Source organism: Microcaecilia unicolor, chromosome 13 (genome assembly GCF_901765095.1).
Source record: "Microcaecilia unicolor chromosome 13, aMicUni1.1, whole genome shotgun sequence".
In the NCBI taxonomy this organism is placed as follows: Eukaryota; Metazoa; Chordata; class Amphibia; order Gymnophiona; family Siphonopidae; genus Microcaecilia; species Microcaecilia unicolor.
The window spans coordinates 61,655,315-61,672,800 of NC_044043.1; positions in this window are offsets into that span (position 1 = coordinate 61,655,315).

The following is a 17,486-nucleotide window of genomic DNA, read 5'->3' on the forward strand; positions in this document are numbered from 1 at the left end:
ATAGAATCCCCCCTAGATGCTGAGTAATGTGCACGCTAGACCAGCTACAACCAGTCTAAATCAATCGTTGCAAGCACAGTAAGCTTTGAGTATTTCCGCTATATCTTTTATTCAGCAGTTAGAACATGCTGCTTTGCTTTCACCACTGTGCTCTCTTCTGTGCACTGCTGTAGATTTAAACATGAGAACAGGTTCTTCCTGATTCTTGCAAGAACAGGCAGCAACAGGGAAGACAGCACAGCAGCAGCAGCAGCACAGGGAGGAGAGCACAGCAGTGGAAAGAGAGCAGCATGCTGTCACTGCTGTGAAGGGTGAGGCAGGATGAATACTTCACTCTTTGGCAATGCTAAATTGAGTAGCGCTTTGAAAACTCCACAGCTAATGTTTCTTTCCATCACTCTCTGAATGAGTACCATCAAACTGTCAGAATAAGTGCAAAAAAAACTTTCAAGCTGGTATTGCACAGACTTTTAAATGCAAATTCCAACCATTCTTAGGAAGCAGGGGAAGGCTGATCTGATGGTAACTACTAGTGCATCCAAGCAATGTCACAAGAAGGACTGTTCTGATAAGACTCTTACAGATTGATTTACATAATTCTAATGCATTTTAGTTACCTTGGTATTCACTAAACTGTGGTAACTGAGTAGTGCAATCTAGTGAATACTGCACAGTACCTTTCCAGCAGCCTGAAACACACTGACATGACCACCACTGGTAACATGTGTTCATTCCCAGACCCCTTCCCCACTCACCTGTGAATGCTAAAGGAGCCTAACTTCTTCCCAAATTAGAACCCCCCACCCCCAGTGGAGTGGTATGTGTTTTGATGCCTGGGGTAGTTCTAATTAGGGGCTTCAGTCCCCTTTAACTATTTACAGTGTAAGGTAGGTCAGAAAGTATAAGAAGACACATTAGCTCTTGGAGGTAATTAACTATAACTTGTTATATTTGATTATTAATAAGCAACTTTGTATGTGACAAAACTTATTAAGCTGGGCATGCATTGAACTAAATTCTATGAATGACACCCAAACAACTTCAGGTAAAAGATTTTGCAAGTGAGCAGAGGTGCCAGTACGCCATACCGTTGCGTAGCGGCACAAAAAAAGCACTGCCTATATTGCCTCTAAAAAAGATTCCAGAACCAGCTGGTAACTTTAGCTGCTCATACCTTCAGACTTTAGTATAGGGGTCCTCCTTCCACTCAGGGTGACCCTCATTTATCAGCCCTCCTGGTGCTGACCCCATCCTTTTGATGTAGAAACAGTTTGCAGTCTCGGTAAGCTTGTGGCATACCCTCATGGTGCCTTTTTGGGGGGACACAACATGGTACTAGCATGCTTCACCAAAATATGCAAATTAAGCACTTCTTAGGCAAATTATACATCCTTTAATATTCCTTAATCATGTAAGAAGGGAATTCTTTCTGCAAACAGTTCATCAAAACAGTCTTCGACTGAGCCCACTTTATGGGGGACCAGAGTCTCAGTTTAGAACAGCCACCACTCCTTGGACAGGACTTTCATTTGCACTCTAACTTTACAATCCTGTCCTCCACCCCCGGCTATTAGTTCAAATATTGCTGAGGATACAGCATTGCCTCCACAGGCAGTCATCATAATATTAAGGTAAGTACCTTATCTGTCCTTTAGGAATCCTTTTCCTTCAGGGACCAGGCCCCCAGGGTTCCCAGCCTGCCTTGATCCTTCTTCTCTCTCTCAGGCATCCTTCCTTCTCTTTTTTTATGGACCTTCTCTTTGGGGTCAAATTTCCAGGGTTTTCAGCCCACCTTGGTCTATCTCCTGGGAGTCAGCTCGTGCCACTCAGCATACTTCATGGAAACCCCCTTTCATTCTCCCCTCTTGTGCCTCCTGGAAGATGCTTTTTATAGGGCTGCTAATAGCCCACCACACCCCTTCTGGGCCCCTCCTCCTGGCTCCAGAAGGGTCCAGTACCTTCTCTTGGGTGTTCTTTTCTTAAAGGGAATCTTCTGCTAGGGCCCCCCTGGCCTCTATGGTCCTGGCCTTTGCTGGAACTCCCTCTTTTGGTCCCTTCAGGTCATACACTAATGTGACCTGTTGGTGCTCCCTCCAGTGACCAGATCATAGAAGGGCATGTCCTATACTTATCACAATATATAGAATCTACCCCTAAGTGCTGATTTCAGCAACTGTTGTGTGTTAACTTTTTATTGCAGCTTATTAAATAGACACCTTAGACAAGTGGTCTACAACTTCTGTCATCGAGGTGCAATTTCTGTCATTGAGGTCTACAAATGGCTTTGGTTGTCAAGATGTCTCTCATGAATATGCATGAGAGAGGTTTATATGCATATTGCTTCTATTATAGGTCAATCTATCTCATTCGTATTCTTGATATAATATTAGTCGAGTAAACTTTCCAAACTGAGCAAACAATTTTATCATTACATCAAATGCCAGTCAAAAAACTCCACAATTATTGATTATATTTTAATACTCTTCTTTTTTAATGAAAAAAAATTCGTATTCTTGAAGGAGATCCTCAAACTTGGACCTGTTTGCAGCCCTCAGGGACTGTCAGGGAATAGTACTGATTTAGACAATTATCTAGTATGGAATGAGTTGCAATTCCCTGGATTCTATATATGGTGCTGAGATTTTGGCGCTGAAATTTGTGCACAGATCAAAGATCCACATGCAAATTAATTAGCTGACGAGCCAATTAATTGCTATCAACTTATGTTAACAATTATTGCAGTTAATTGGCAATAATTGAAATTTGCACATGCATCTCCCTGTGCCCTATTCTATAACCCAGTGCAGGAGTAGCCTAATGGTTAGTGCAGTGGCCTGAGAACCAGTGGAACTGAATTTTGATCCCCGCTGTAGCTCCTTGTGACTCTGGGCAAGTCGCTTAACCCTCCATTACCCCAGGTTCAAAATAAGTACCTATATGTAATATGTACATAACTTTGATTGTACCACAGACAGTATAGCAAGTCCCATCCCCTTTTAATCCCCTAGCGTGCAACTCAAAAGGGAACATGGCAGGGACATTCCAAAAAGTTGCACACAGGATTATTCCTGCACCAAAATGCCCAGAGTTGGACATCAGCATTTACTCCTGGTTTCAGCTGGCATAAATACTGGCACCCAACTTTTAGGGGTCCTTTTACTAAGCTGCGGTAAAAGGGGGCCTGCACTAGCATCAGCACACGCTGAGGCCCCCTTTTACCACAGCGGGTAAAAGGTTGGCCATTTCAGGGGGGCGCACTTACTGCCACCCATTGAGGGCTCCCGCACTAACCCGGTGGTAACCAGGCACTGCACGGTGCTGCCTGATTACCACAGGGTAAGCACCGGCGCTACAAAAATAGAAAAAAATTTGGTAGTGTCGGAAATGGCATGCGCTGGGGATGGGAACTACTGCCGGGCTCCAGCGGTAGTTCCAGATTGGCACATAGCAAGCCATGCACCAACCCCTACAGTAAAAGGGCTCCTAAGTGCAGAAATGGACTCTTAAGTGTTATTCTATAAACAGTGCTCAACTCACAGCATTCCATGCCAATTTCTTCCAGCGCCAAAATCTTGGCATCATTCATAGAATGTCCGCCAATTTGTGCTGTCTTCCCTAAAGGAAAAACATAAAATACCACAGAAGAATTCTACAAACATAGCAATAAGCAAGACAATCTTCTTACTAGAGCTGTAAAACAAGAAAATCATCTTTTACTGTTTGTGGTACGCCTTATAAGTAATGCAACTTGAAAAATTGCCCATCTGCTATTAGTAAAGCTTCCTTGTCTTGTTATAGTACTTCATTCTCCTCTCCAGATCCTGGGCAGACTAAAATATTGACTTCTTCCTGCATCAAATCTATCTCCTCTGTTGAACTGAATCTGTTGAATGGACTATCTGCCCTTTCTTCCAAATAAAGACCCTCAAGGATTTCTCGTTAAGAGCCTGGGTCCTCAAAGCGTCCTTACTGACTTTTAGAAAAAAAAATGTTCTGAGGTTTATATCCTTTACTTTGAGAGTTTTCAATCATCTGAAAGACCCTGGAGCCCTTTTACAAAGGTGGGCTGAAAAATGGCCTGCGGTAGTGTAGACGCATATTTTGGGCACACGCAGAATAATTTTTCAGCTCACCTGTAAAAAAAATGCCTTTTTAAAATTTTTGCCAAAAATGGACATGCAGCAAAATGAAAATAGCAGTGCATCCATTTTGGGTCTGAGAACTTACTGCCAGCCATTGACCTAGCGGTAAAGTCTCACACGGTAACCGGGCGGTAATGACCTACACGCATCAAATGCCACTTGGCGCACATCTGATACGTGTGTCTGAAAATATTTTTTGGACACATGTATCGGACACGCGCCAAAAATGAAATTACCACAAGAGCCATGCGGTAGCCAGGTGGTAACTCCATTTTGGCGCATGTTGGGCGTGCACAGACGCTTACGTGGCTTAGTAAAAGGGCCCCCAGACTCTTCTAGTGGATATTTGTTGTACAAAAAAGGTGTTCACATGATTGCTGGTTGTATTAGCCTGCTTTCTTTATAAACTCTAATACATTTATATTGATTAAAATGTTATTAACCACTCAAACACTACTAATAGCAAATACATCATAAAAACATATAACATGAATAAGTAACATAAGTACATAAGTACATAAGTAGTGCCATACTGGGAAAGACCAAAGGTCCATCTAGCCCAGCATCCTGTCACCGACAGTGGCCAATCCAGGTCAAGGGCACCTGGCACGCTCCCCAAACGTAAAAACATTCCAGACAAGTTATACCTAAAAATGCGGAATTTTTCCAAGTCCATTTAATAGCGGTCTATGGACTTGTCCTTTAGGAATCTATCTAACCCCTTTTTAAACTGCGTCAAGCTAACCGCCCGTACCACGTTCTCCGGCAACGAATTCCAGAGTCTAATTACACGTTGGGTGAAGAAAAATTTTCTCCGATTCGTTTTAAATTTACCACACTGTAGCTTCAACTCATGCCCTCTAGTCCTAGTATTTTTGGATAGCGTGAACAGTCGCTTCACATCCACCCGATCCATTCCACTCATTATTTTATACACTTCTATCATATCTCCCCTCAGCCGTCTCTTCTCCAAGCTGAAAAGCCCTAGCCTTCTCAGCCTCTCTTCATAGGAAAGTCGTCCCATCCCCACTATCATTTTCGTCGCCCTTCGCTGTACCTTTTCCAATTCTACTATATCTTTTTTGAGATACGGAGACCAGTACTGAACACAATACTCCAGGTGCGGTCGCACCATGGAGCGATACAACGGCATTATAACATCCGCACACCTGGACTCCATACCCTTCCTAATAACACCCAACATTCTATTCGCTTTCCTAGCCGCAGCAGCACACTGAGCAGAAGGTTTCAGCGTATCATCGACGACGACACCCAGATCCCTTTCTTGATCCGTAACTCCTAACGCGGAACCTTGCAAGACGTAGCTATAATTCGGGTTCCTCTTACCCACATGCATCACTTTGCACTTGTCAACATTGAACTTCATCTGCCACTTGCACGCCCATTCTCCCAGTCTCGCAAGGTCCTCCTGTAATCGTTCACATTCCTCCTGCGACTTGACGACCCTGAATAATTTTGTGTCATCGGCGAATTTAATTGCCTCACTAGTTATTCCCATCTCTAGGTCATTTATAAATACATTAAAAAGCAACGGACCCAGCACAGACCCCTGCGGGACCCCACTAACTACCCTCCTCCACTGAGAATACTGGCCACGCAATCCTACTCTCTGCTTCCTATCTTTCAACCAGTTCTTAATCCATAATAATACCCTACCTCCGATTCCATGGCTCTGCAATTTCTTCAGGAGTCTTTCGTGCGGCACTTTGTCAAACGCCTTCTGAAAATCTAGATATACAATATCAACCGGCTCCCCATTGTCCACATGTTTGCTTACCCCCTCAAAAAAATGCATTAGATTGGTGAGGCAAGACTTCCCTTCACTAAATCCGTGCTGACTTTGTCTCATCAGCCCATGTTTTTGTATATGCTCTGCAATTTTATTCTTAATAATAGCCTCCACCATCTTGCCCGGCACCGACGTCAGACTCACCGGTCTATAATTTCCCGGATCTCCTCTGGAACCCTTCTTAAAAATCGGAGTAACATTGGCTACCCTCCAGTCTTCCGGTACTACACTCGATTTTAGGGACAGATTGCATATTTCTAACAGTAGCTCCGCAAGTTCATTTTTTAGTTCTATTAATACTCTGGGATGAATACCATCAGGTCCCGGTGATTTACTACTCTTCAGCTTGCTGAACTGACCCATTACATCCTCCAAGGTTACAGAGAATTTGTTTAGTTTCTCCGACTCCCCCGCTTCAAATATTCTTTCCGGCACCGGTGTCCCGCCCAAATCCTCCTCGGTGAAGACCGAAGCAAAGAATTCATTTAATTTCTCCGCTACGGCTTTGTCCTCCTTGATCGCCCCTTTAACACCATTTTCGTCCAGCGGTCCAACCGACTCTTTGGCCGGTTTCCTGCTTTTAATGTATCTAAAAAAATTTTTACTATGTATTTTTGCTTCCAACGCTAATTTCTTCTCAAAGTCCTTTTTTGCCCTCCTTATCTCCGCTTTGCATTTGGCTTGGCATTCCTTATGATCTATCCTGTTACTTTCAGTTGGTTCTCTTCTCCACTTTCTGAAGGATTGTTTTTTGGCTCTAATGATTTCCTTTATCTTACTGTTTAGCCACGCCGGCTGACGTTTAGTCTTTTTTCCCTTTTTTCTAATACGTGGAATATATTTGTCCTGAACCTCCAGGATGGTGTTTTTAAACAGCATCCACGCCTGATGCAAGTTTTTTACTCTGCGAGCTGCTCCTTTCAGTCTTTTTTTCACCATTTTTCTCATTTTGTCGTAATCACCTTTTCTATAGTTAAACGCTAGCGTACTTGATTTCCTAGTTTCACTTCCTTCAATGCCAATATCAAAACCGATCATATTATGATCACTGTTATCAAGCGGCCCTCGTATCGTTACCCCCTGCACTAGATCATGAGCACCACTAAGGACTAAGTCTAGTATTTTTCCTTCTCTTGTCGGCTCCTGAACTAGCTGTTCCATGAAGCTGTCCTTGATTTCATCAAGAAATCTTATGTCCCTTGCGTGTACAGATGTTACATTAACCCAGTCTATATGCGGGTAATTGAAATCCCCCATTATTATTGTGTTGCCCAGTTTGTTTGCGTCCCTGATTTCCTTTAACATTTCCGCATCCGTCTGTTCGTCCTGGCCAGGCGGACGGTAGTACACTCCTATCACTATCCTTTTCCCCTTTGCACATGGAATTTCAATCCACAGTGATTCCAAGGAGTGTTTTGTTTCCTGCAGAATTTTCAATCTATTTGATTCAAGGCTCTCGTTAATATACAATGCTACCCCTCCACCAATCCGATTCACCCTATCACTACGATATAATTTGTACCCCGGTATGACATAAAATCATTACATCAAATTAACATCCATTAAAAATATAAACACTACAGATAATTTAAAAGAAATTGTACCCTAACTGAAGGCTTGGATAATTAATCATGCCTTCAATTTTTCCTGAAAAATGGGTAAGATGACAATGAACAATCAAAACAGCTACTTACCTGGCAGCTGCTTTTGGAGTTGCACTATCTGAGTTATGATAAATGTGGATTCTTCCATTGAGACAGCAATTATAGCGAAAAGCAGCTTGCCCAGTACCTGGCTTCTTTGTATCATTCAAACCAGAAGTCGGGTCAAAGGCAGCATACAGGGAGACTGCTGCCTGAGGTATTACTGTTGTGCTCCTTCACTTGCTGCCCAGTTAGTGCCAGCAGGGAGGATGAAGAAGGTGATTGTTGGCTAAAAGGCAAGAAGGGGTTGACTATTTTATTTATTAAGCTTTATTTACTGCCTTTTTGAAGGAATTCACTCAAGGCGGTGTACAGTAAGCATAAATCAAACATAAGCAACAGACAATTACAGCAGTAAAAATATTCAAATAACAATACAAAGCATGGCGCAGAGGGACATAATCAAATGGGGACAACCATCTCTAAGGGCGTCCATCTCTAAGGACATTCCGGCGAAGGGGCGGGGAAACCCGTATTATTGAAACAAGATGGGCATCCATCTTTTGTTTCAATAATACAGTCGGGGATGCCCAAATCTCAGCATTTAGATCGACCTTAGAGATGGTCGACCTAAATGTTGAGATGGTCGACCTTAGAGATGGTCGACCCCGGTTTTCGGCCATAATGGAAACCGAGGACGCCCATCTCAAAAACGACCAAATCCAAGCCATTTGGTCGTGGGAGGAGCCAGCATTCCTAGTGCACTGATCCCCCCTCACATGCCAGAACACCAACTGGGCACCCTGGGGGGCACTGAAGTGGACTTCAGAAATTGCTCCCAGGTGCATAGCTCCCTTACCTTGGGTGCTGAGCCCCCCCAACCCCCCCCCCCCAAAACCCACTTCCCACAACGGTGCAACAGTACGATAACCCTTAAAGGGTAAAGGGGGGCACCTACATGTGGGTACAGTGGGTTTCTGGTGGGTTTAACAGGTAGTAACAGGTAGGGGGGGAAGGGCCTGGGTCCGCCTGCCTGCATTACCCACTAAAAACTGCTCCAGGGACCTGCATAGTGCTATTGTCGCGGCTCTGATGTCACTCCGGTATTGGTGAGCTCTCGAGTCTTCCCGAGCCCCACTAGGGCCAGGAAATCACCGAGCACCCCGAATCTTCACCCGCGGCGACCGCCGTTCACCGAGGGTTGAGCCCTCAGCTGCGGGCGGCCAGCAGGACTGCTGGAACCGCGGGGTGACGGCTGGCCTGGCTGGATGTGGGTACAGAGTCCTTGGTGAGCGTGGCTTAGCCGGGCGGCTAGCTGAGCACGGGGAACGGACACAGTCTTTATTGGCAATAGCCAGCAGGATGGCTAGCTGGCACGAGGAACAAACACAGCCATCACTGGAAATAGCCAGCAGGACGGCTAGTTGACACGAGGAACAAACACAGTCTTCACTGGAAATAGCTAGCAGGACGGCTAGCTGGCACGAGGAACAAACACAGGCTTGGAATGTGGCTTCAAACAACAAAACGGAAGCACTGGACCCCTTCCGTGTTCCCGTTTAAATCCCCCGCTCGTCCTGGCTGGGGAACCGCTGGAACCAATCCTCTTCGCCCAGGCCGGCAGCAGGGGCCCGGATTGGTCCTCCCGTCCGATGGGCGGAGTTCCTACGCGGATGCGCCAATCCGGCACAAGTGGGCGGAGCCCCCTCGCTGGTCCCGCTGTAGCGAGGAGGACGACGACGCCGGCGCCGCCATCTTGGCCGGCGGATCTCCTTCTCCGAGGCCGGCGCTTGCTCTTCTGGATCGCCGGCCTCGGAGCAGCCTGCAGTCGCGGCGATCCCCGTGGCAGCCTTCCCCCGCCGCCCCGCATCCCACGGGCGCCCCAGCCTCTCGCTCCGGCCCGCGGACCGCCAGGTAAGGGCCCGGAACGGGACAGTATCTTCCCCGGATGACCCCTTCTCCCGGGGCCCGGGTTTGGACGGATATCGGGCGTGGAAGGCTTTGACCAATTCTGGGGCATGAACATTAGCCACGGGTTCCCAGGAATTGTCTTCGGGGCCAAAAGATTTCCATGATAACAAATAATGCAGTCTTCCCCGCCGCCACTTTGAGTCGAGAATTTCTCCTACCTCGTACTCCGGGTCCGGGGCCACCTGGAGATCTTCTTCTTGGGCCGGGGGCGGGTGCCACCCGGACCCCCGGAACCGCTTCAATAACGAGATATGGAAGGCGTTATGCACTCGTAGGGTGCCGGGTAACCGCAACCGATACGTTACTGGCCCAATTCGTTCTTGGATTGCATATGGTCCCGCATATCGAGGTCCCAATCTTCGGGAAGAACCTCGGAATCTCAGATGTTTCGTGCTTAACCATACCTTCTGTCCTGGTTGGAGCACGGGAGCGGGCCGCCGATGGCGGTCAGCAAAGATCTTGTCCTTGGTCGCGGTCTTCTGTAATTGTTCCCTAGCCATCTTCCAGACCTTTTGTAGGTCGGCCACGACTTGGTCCCCCGCCGGGGTTATGGCGGTAGCCGGGAATGGCCCTGGAAGCCGAGGATGTCGTCCATATACCAGGAAGAACGGGGACTGCCCTGAGGACGAGTGGTCACTTTGGTTATAGGCGAACTCGGCCAAGGGAAGTAGAGAAACCCAGTTATCTTGTCGTTGGTTGACAAAAGCTCGTAAGAATCCTTTCAAGGTTTGATTAATCCTCTCAACCATGCCGTTGGTTTGAGGATGGTAAGCGGATGAAAAATGGTTCTCCACCCCCAAGGCCGTGCACAAAGTTCTCCAGAAGCGGGAGGTAAATTGGGGTCCTCGGTCACTGATGATCCGAGTGGGTAGTCCATGTAGTCGAAAAATGTGGTGAATGAAGGCTTGAGCTAGAGAGGCGGCCGACGGGAGGTTCGCGAATGGAACAAAGTGAGCCATTTTAGAGAACCGATCTATCACAACCCAGATCACAGTATGACCCTGGGAGCGAGGTAAGTCAGTGATAAAGTCCATGGATATCTCCGACCAGGGACTGGTCGGCACGGGCAGTGGCTGTAGGTCTCCCACGGGGGGTCCTCCTACTGGCTTGGTTCGGGCACATACCGGGCACGAGGTAACAAACTGGAGGATGTCTCGTCTCATCTGTGGCCATCGATAATGTCGTGTGATGAATCGGAGTGTCTTTTGGTACCCGAAGTGCCCGGCCCATCTAGACGAGTGCCCCCATTGCAGAACCTCTTTCCGATCGGCGGCCGCCACGAATTTCTGGATCGGTGCAACCTCCCCTGTGGCCGCACTGAGACAAGCGGGGTCTAACATCGGATGAGTCTCCTTAGTCTCTTCTGGTACCTCGAAGGCCCGGGAGAGCGCATCGGCCGGGGTATTCTGGGAGGCCGCCCGGAACACTAATTGAAAATGAAACCTGGCAAAGAATAATGACCACCGAGCCTGTCGGGGATTCAACCGCTGAGCCTCTTGGAGGTATAGGAGGTTCTTATGATCAGTGATGACCGTGAACCGGTGTTCCGCTCCTTCCAGCAAGTGTCTCCACTCCTGCAGTGCTAGTTTCAAAGCCAAGAGTTCTCTATCCCCTACCGTATAATTCCGCTCGGCTGGGGAGAATTTACGTGAAAAGAAGGAGCACGGTTGGCGCCGGCCTTCGGGGTTGATTTGAGAAATGACCGCCCCGGCCCCTAGGGCGGACGCGTCCACCTCTACAATGAAAGGTTTCTCAGGGTCGGGGGTCAACAGAATGGACGCGGATTCAAAAGCCTCTTTTACCAGATGAAAAGCCGCTTGCGCCTCTGGCGGCCAATCCCTGACCCTCGCGTTCTTGTGGGTGAGCGCCGTCAACGGGGTTGTCAACCGGGAGTACTGGGGAATAAATTGGCGATAGTAATTGGCGAAGCCCAGGAATCGTTGTAAGGCCTTCAGGCACTTCGGTTGAGGCCACTCTCGAATGGCTTGGAGCTTGTCTGGCTCCATCTGTAACCCCCCTGGAAGCAGGATATGCCCTAAAAAGGGTAAGGATCGCTGATGGAAAGCGCACTTACTCAGCTTAGCAAATAGATGGGCTTGACGTAGGCGGTGCAGCACTGCACGAACATGGCCCGGATGCTCCAGGGGGTCCTTAGAGTAAACTAGGATGTCGTCCAGATATACAATCACCGTGGAATTTAGCAAATCCTCTAGTACACAATTGATAAGGCGTTGAAACACCGCAGGGGCATTGCAGAGACCGAACGGCATCACCCGATATTCAAAATGTCCCTCGTGGGTGTTGAAAGCCGTTTTCCATTCGTCCCCGGACCGGATTCGTACTAGATTGTAGGCCCCCCGCAAATCTAACTTCGTGAAGATCTGAGCTCCTTGCAGTCTGTCCAAGAGCTCGGGAATGAGCGGCAGCGGGAACCGATCCTTCACGGTGATGGCATTTAATCCCCGATAGTCAATGCAAGGTCTCAGCGACCCATCCTTCTTGGTAACGAAAAAGAACCCTGCCCCGGCTGGGGATGTAGACGGCTGAATGAACCCTTTCCGTAGGTTCTCATGGATGTATTCTCGCATTGCCTTGAACTCTCCTCGGGACAGTTTGTACAGTCGGCCCCGTGGGGGTACCGTATCCGTCTTCAAATTGATAGCACAGTCAAAAGACCTATGCGGCGGTAGTACCTCCGCCTCCTTGGGATTAAACACATCTGCAAAGTCTCTATAATCCATAGGCAAGGAGCCCAGTTCACCCGGTCCCTCCTCGGGCAACGTATTTAAGGCCGGACAGCTGCCAGCCCGACCCTTACAACAGGTCTCTTGACAGGAATTACCCCACGCTTGAATTCTTCCCCCGGCCCAGTCGATAACCGGGTTGTGGTATCGTAACCATGGCAGTCCCAGAACCACAGGGTGGATGGTCCGGGATAATACTAAGAATTCGGCTTCCTCCCGATGGTTCTCCCCCACTTGCAGTCCCAACATTGGAGTAATCTCAGTGACCGGCTGGGGAAGGGTAGTTCCTTGGATGGAGGTTATCCGCAGCATCGGCCTCCGGGGGAGCGTGGGCCAGCCCATTTGCTGCAGCAGTTCGAGCCCAATAAAATTGCCCCCTGACCCCGAGTCCACCAGGGCTCGGGTCTGAACCGTGGCCTCCTGCCACCGTAAGGTCACCGGTAGGATGATCAGGGTGTCTGGTAGGGGAGCGGAGTGCCCCAAGAACCCTCCCCTCAGGGTGCCTTGGGGAGCGCATTTCCCGGCTGGATGGAACAAGTCCGGAGGAAATGCCCAGCCTTCCCACAATAGAAGCACAGTCCGTTTGACTGTCGTTGCTGTCTTTCGGCGGAAGTCAACCGTTGCCGGCCCATCACCATCGGCTCCTCCCCGGGCTCCGTAGTGTCCCGGTTCCCCTGGCGAGAGGACGGCCCTTTGCTCGTCCGGGAGGTCCCTCGTGCCCACTTCTGCCGCTCCGCCCGGGCTCTGGCTCGCTCCTGGAATCGGGTGTCCACCCGTATACAGAGTGATATGAGGGCATCCAATTGTCCGGGAATCTCCCGTCCCGCCAATTCATCCTTGATTCGTTCTTGTAATCCCTCCATAAAAATGGCCATCAAGGACTCCGGATTCCAACGCAGCTCCGTGGCTAAGGTACGGAACCGGATGGCATAATCGGCCACCGTACCTTCTCCCTGATGAATCCGGAGCAGTTCCGATGCCACGGAGGAAGGTCTTCCCGGAAGGTCGAACACCATCCGGAACCGGCGCTGAAATTCGCTATAATCATCCAAAATGGGGTCATGTTGTTCGTTCAGGGGGGCCACCAAGTCCTGGGCTTTTCCTTCACAAAGGCCCATAATGTAGCCCACCTTACTTTGGTCCGAAGCAAAGGCCTCCGGTTGCATCCGGAAGGCCAGGTTACACTGGTTAAGGAACCCCCGACAACCTCCCAGGGTCCCATCGTATCGTGCTGGTTCAGGGAACCGAGGTCCCACGCGGAACCCTCCCATACGGGGAGCCGCTGCGACCCCTTGGACCGCAGCGGCCTGGTTCTGTACCTGAAGCGTGGAAAGCTGAGAACATACATTCTGGAGCGCCCCAGACAGGGCATTGAGCTGTTCCTGTTGCTGCTGGAGAACCTTGACCAGGTCCCGTAGATCAGGTTGCGTCGGCGAGCTCATGGCTTCCGTTTTCTGTCGCGGCTCTGATGTCACTCCGGTATTGGTGAGCTCTCGAGTCTTCCCGAGCCCCACTAGGGCCAGGAAATCACCGAGCACCCCGAATCTTCACCCGCGGCGACCGCCGTTCACCGAGGGTTGAGCCCTCAGCTGCGGGCGGCCAGCAGGACTGCTGGAACCGCGGGGTGACGGCTGGCCTGGCTGGATGTGGGTACAGAGTCCTTGGTGAGCGTGGCTTAGCCGGGCGGCTAGCTGAGCACGGGGAACGGACACAGTCTTTATTGGCAATAGCCAGCAGGATGGCTAGCTGGCACGAGGAACAAACACAGTCATCACTGGAAATAGCCAGCAGGACGGCTAGTTGACACGAGGAACAAACACAGTCTTCACTGGAAATAGCTAGCAGGACGGCTAGCTGGCACGAGGAACAAACACAGTCTTTACTGGAAATAGCTAGCAGGACGGCTAGCTGGCACGAGGAACAAACACAGTCTTTACTGGAAATAGCTAGCAGGACGGCTAGCTGGCACGAGGAACAAACACAGGCTTGGAATGTGGCTTCAAACAACAAAACGGAAGCACTGGACCCCTTCCGTGTTCCCGTTTAAATCCCCCGCTCGTCCTGCCTGGGGAACCGCTGGAACCAATCCTCTTCGCCCAGGCCGGCAGCGGGGGCCCGGATTGGTCCTCCCGTCCGATGGGTGGAGTTCCTACGTGGATGCGCCAATCCGGCGCAAGTGGGCGGAGCCTCCTCGCTGGTCCCGCTGTAGCGAGGAGGACGACGACGCCGGCGCCGCCATCTTGGCCGGCGGATCTCCTTCTCCGAGGCCGGTGCTTGCTCTTCTGGATCGCCGGCCTCGGAGCAGCCTGCAGTCGCGGCGATCCCCGTGGCAGCCTTCCCCCGCCGCCCCGCATCCCACGGGCGCCCCAGCCTCTCGCTCCGGCCCGCGGACCGCCAGGTAAGGGCCCGGAACGGGACAGCTATGATGGAGCTGGGTATGACATTTGAGGCTGGCATAGAGGCTGGCAAAAAATGTTTTTCATTTTTTTTTGGTGGGAGGGGGTTGGTAACCACTGGGGGAGTAAGGGGAGGTGATCCCCGATTCCCTCCAGTGGTCATCTGGTCAGTTCAGGCACCTTTTCAAGGCTTGGTCGTGAACAAAAAGGGACCAAGTAAAGTCGGCCAAATGCTCATCAGGGCCGCCCTTGTTTTTTCCATTATCGGCCGAGGACGGCCATCTCTTAACCACGCCCCCGTCCCGCCTTCAGTACACTGCTGACACGCCCCCTTGAACTTTGGCCGTCCCTGCGACAGAAAGCAGTTGAGGCTGGCCAAAATTGGCTTTCGATTATACTGATTTGGCCGCCCTTAGTAGAAGGGCGCCCATCTCTCGATTTGTGTCGGAAGATGGGTGCCCTTCTCCTTCGAAAATAAGCTGGCTGGTCAGTTCGGGCACCTTTTCGAGACTTGGTCATAAAAAAAAAGGGACCAAGTAAAGTCGACCAAATACTCGTGAGGGACACCCTTCTTTTTTTCATTATCGGCCGAGGATTCCCATCTCTTAACCACGCCCCTGTCCCGCCTTCAGCACACTGCCGACACGCCCCCGTGAACTTTGGTCGTCCCTGCGACGGAAAGCAGTTGAGGATGCAAAACAAATCGGCTTTCGGTTATGCCAATTTGGGCGACCTTGGGAGGTCGCCCATCTCCCGATTTGTGTCGGAAGATGGGCGTCCTTCCCTTTCAAAAATAAGCCTGATAGTATACTACTTACAATGTCAACACAATACATAATAAAATAACTAAACTCTATGTGGGTTGTGAGAAAGATGGATTAGTGGGGGTGACTAGTGATCAGGGATTGGACTATGTTGAAAAGGTCTAGAGGACAAAGAGTTATGTAAAAAAGGAGATGGGGAATAGTGTGTTTGCACTTGGGTTGATCTTCCCTTCTTCATCTTCCTGCTTCTCACTTCCTCATCCCTGAACTTCCATCCTGATATTCCCTCCATCTCCTATCCCTGTCCCTGTGATTTCTTCTTCCCCTCCTCCACCATATCAGTACCCGAGATTCCTCACCCATAAAACTCCATCGAGAACAAAATAAATTATTCAAGCACAAAGCAAGGTTGGAAAACTATTTTTATTAGGCAAAGCAAATTTACATTTAATATGCAAAGTCATTAAAAATTATGCAAATGTGCCTACATAATTGCCACAGAATCCAGAAACTTTGTTGCAGAATTTGTTTTAACTCTTCCTGAGGAATCTACCCCTGAGCTATGGCAGGAAAGAGGGGGTTGTAATTATTGATGACTAGCTAAATTGGTATAAAGACTAATTAATGGGCAGGTAAATTGATATAGTGACAAATTATTTGTGGGTATAAGACCCCTACATTAAAATATGTTGTGATTGCATAAGAAGCCATTTAGGAAGACTTTTTACATGCAAGGCTAGCTACATGCTGGCACAAGTATCAATAAGGTGAGGGAATCTATCATAACAGATTTAATAACTGTGATATTGTAGGCATTTCATATCTTGCCTGGATGTAGCAGGTGTAGTAACAACTTCTTGAAGTTGCTTCCAGACCCACTTTTTTTCTATGGTGCACTTAGAGCGGTGCCGGGTACAGAAAACAGGCTCTGTTTATGAGATTGCACTAAAGCCAAAGGATAAGTGTGTTGTTGATGTGCACCACAGGGCTCTGCACTGTCACCATCTTTCTGGAAAATGGATGTTGCTCTGCAAAGTTTCTGATCATATTCATCCCCCATCAGATAAAAATGGAATACAATTGTTTAGGCTTTTACAATCCGATGACTGACTGATATGAAAAAGGCAGAGCTTAATATTCCTGTCAAGCACTGGTGCAAAACACACAAGTGACTCTCATGTCACAGAATTCTTAAACAAGTGCAGAGTGAAATGAAGCTCATTCCTCGATAAGAGATACACTGTACTGTTGATCTGACTCACTGTTGGACAGAAGCTGGTGTATCACTATTCTAATATAAATATGGACCAAGTGCTCTGTCATTTGGAAGTAATAAAATTAATTTCACAAGAGTGAGGGCTTTTCATTTCACTTGATAACTAATAATTCTTCATGCACTCTCCTCTCAATCAGAAGATACACTAGTGTAGAAATCTAGTGCATAAAGAACTTGGTCTGAAAATGCAGAGAAAAGTCAAGAGCTAGAATCTGGGTCATTAACTTAATCTCTTTCCATGTAGGAGTTGAATAAAAAGTTTTTATTTTAGTAATTGATCATTTTTCTATTAAAAACGATATCACTGTATTTTTAATCTGAATATTGTGCTATATTAGAAGAGTGGGCCTGGTTGCTTTGCACCTTTGGGCACTTGAAATCCTTGAATCTGATACAGATCAAGCTGTCATCCACTAACCTATTACCTTATCATACAAGAAACCAGGTTCTACCTTTTTCAGATTACCATGTTATAATGAAACAGAGAAAAAGATGACAGATCAAGACCATACGGCCTATTCAGTTTGCCTATCCATACCAACTACTCAGCTCTAAATTCCTTTTCTCTTCAAGATCCTCCATGCTTGTCCCATGCCTTCTTCAATCAGATAGAATCCTCATCTCTACCACCTCAGCTGCAAGGTCATTTCAAGTATTCAACACCCTTTCTGTAAAGAATTATTTCCTTATATTTTTCCTGTGTCTGTCCTCTTTCACCTTCATCCTTTGTCCTCTCATTC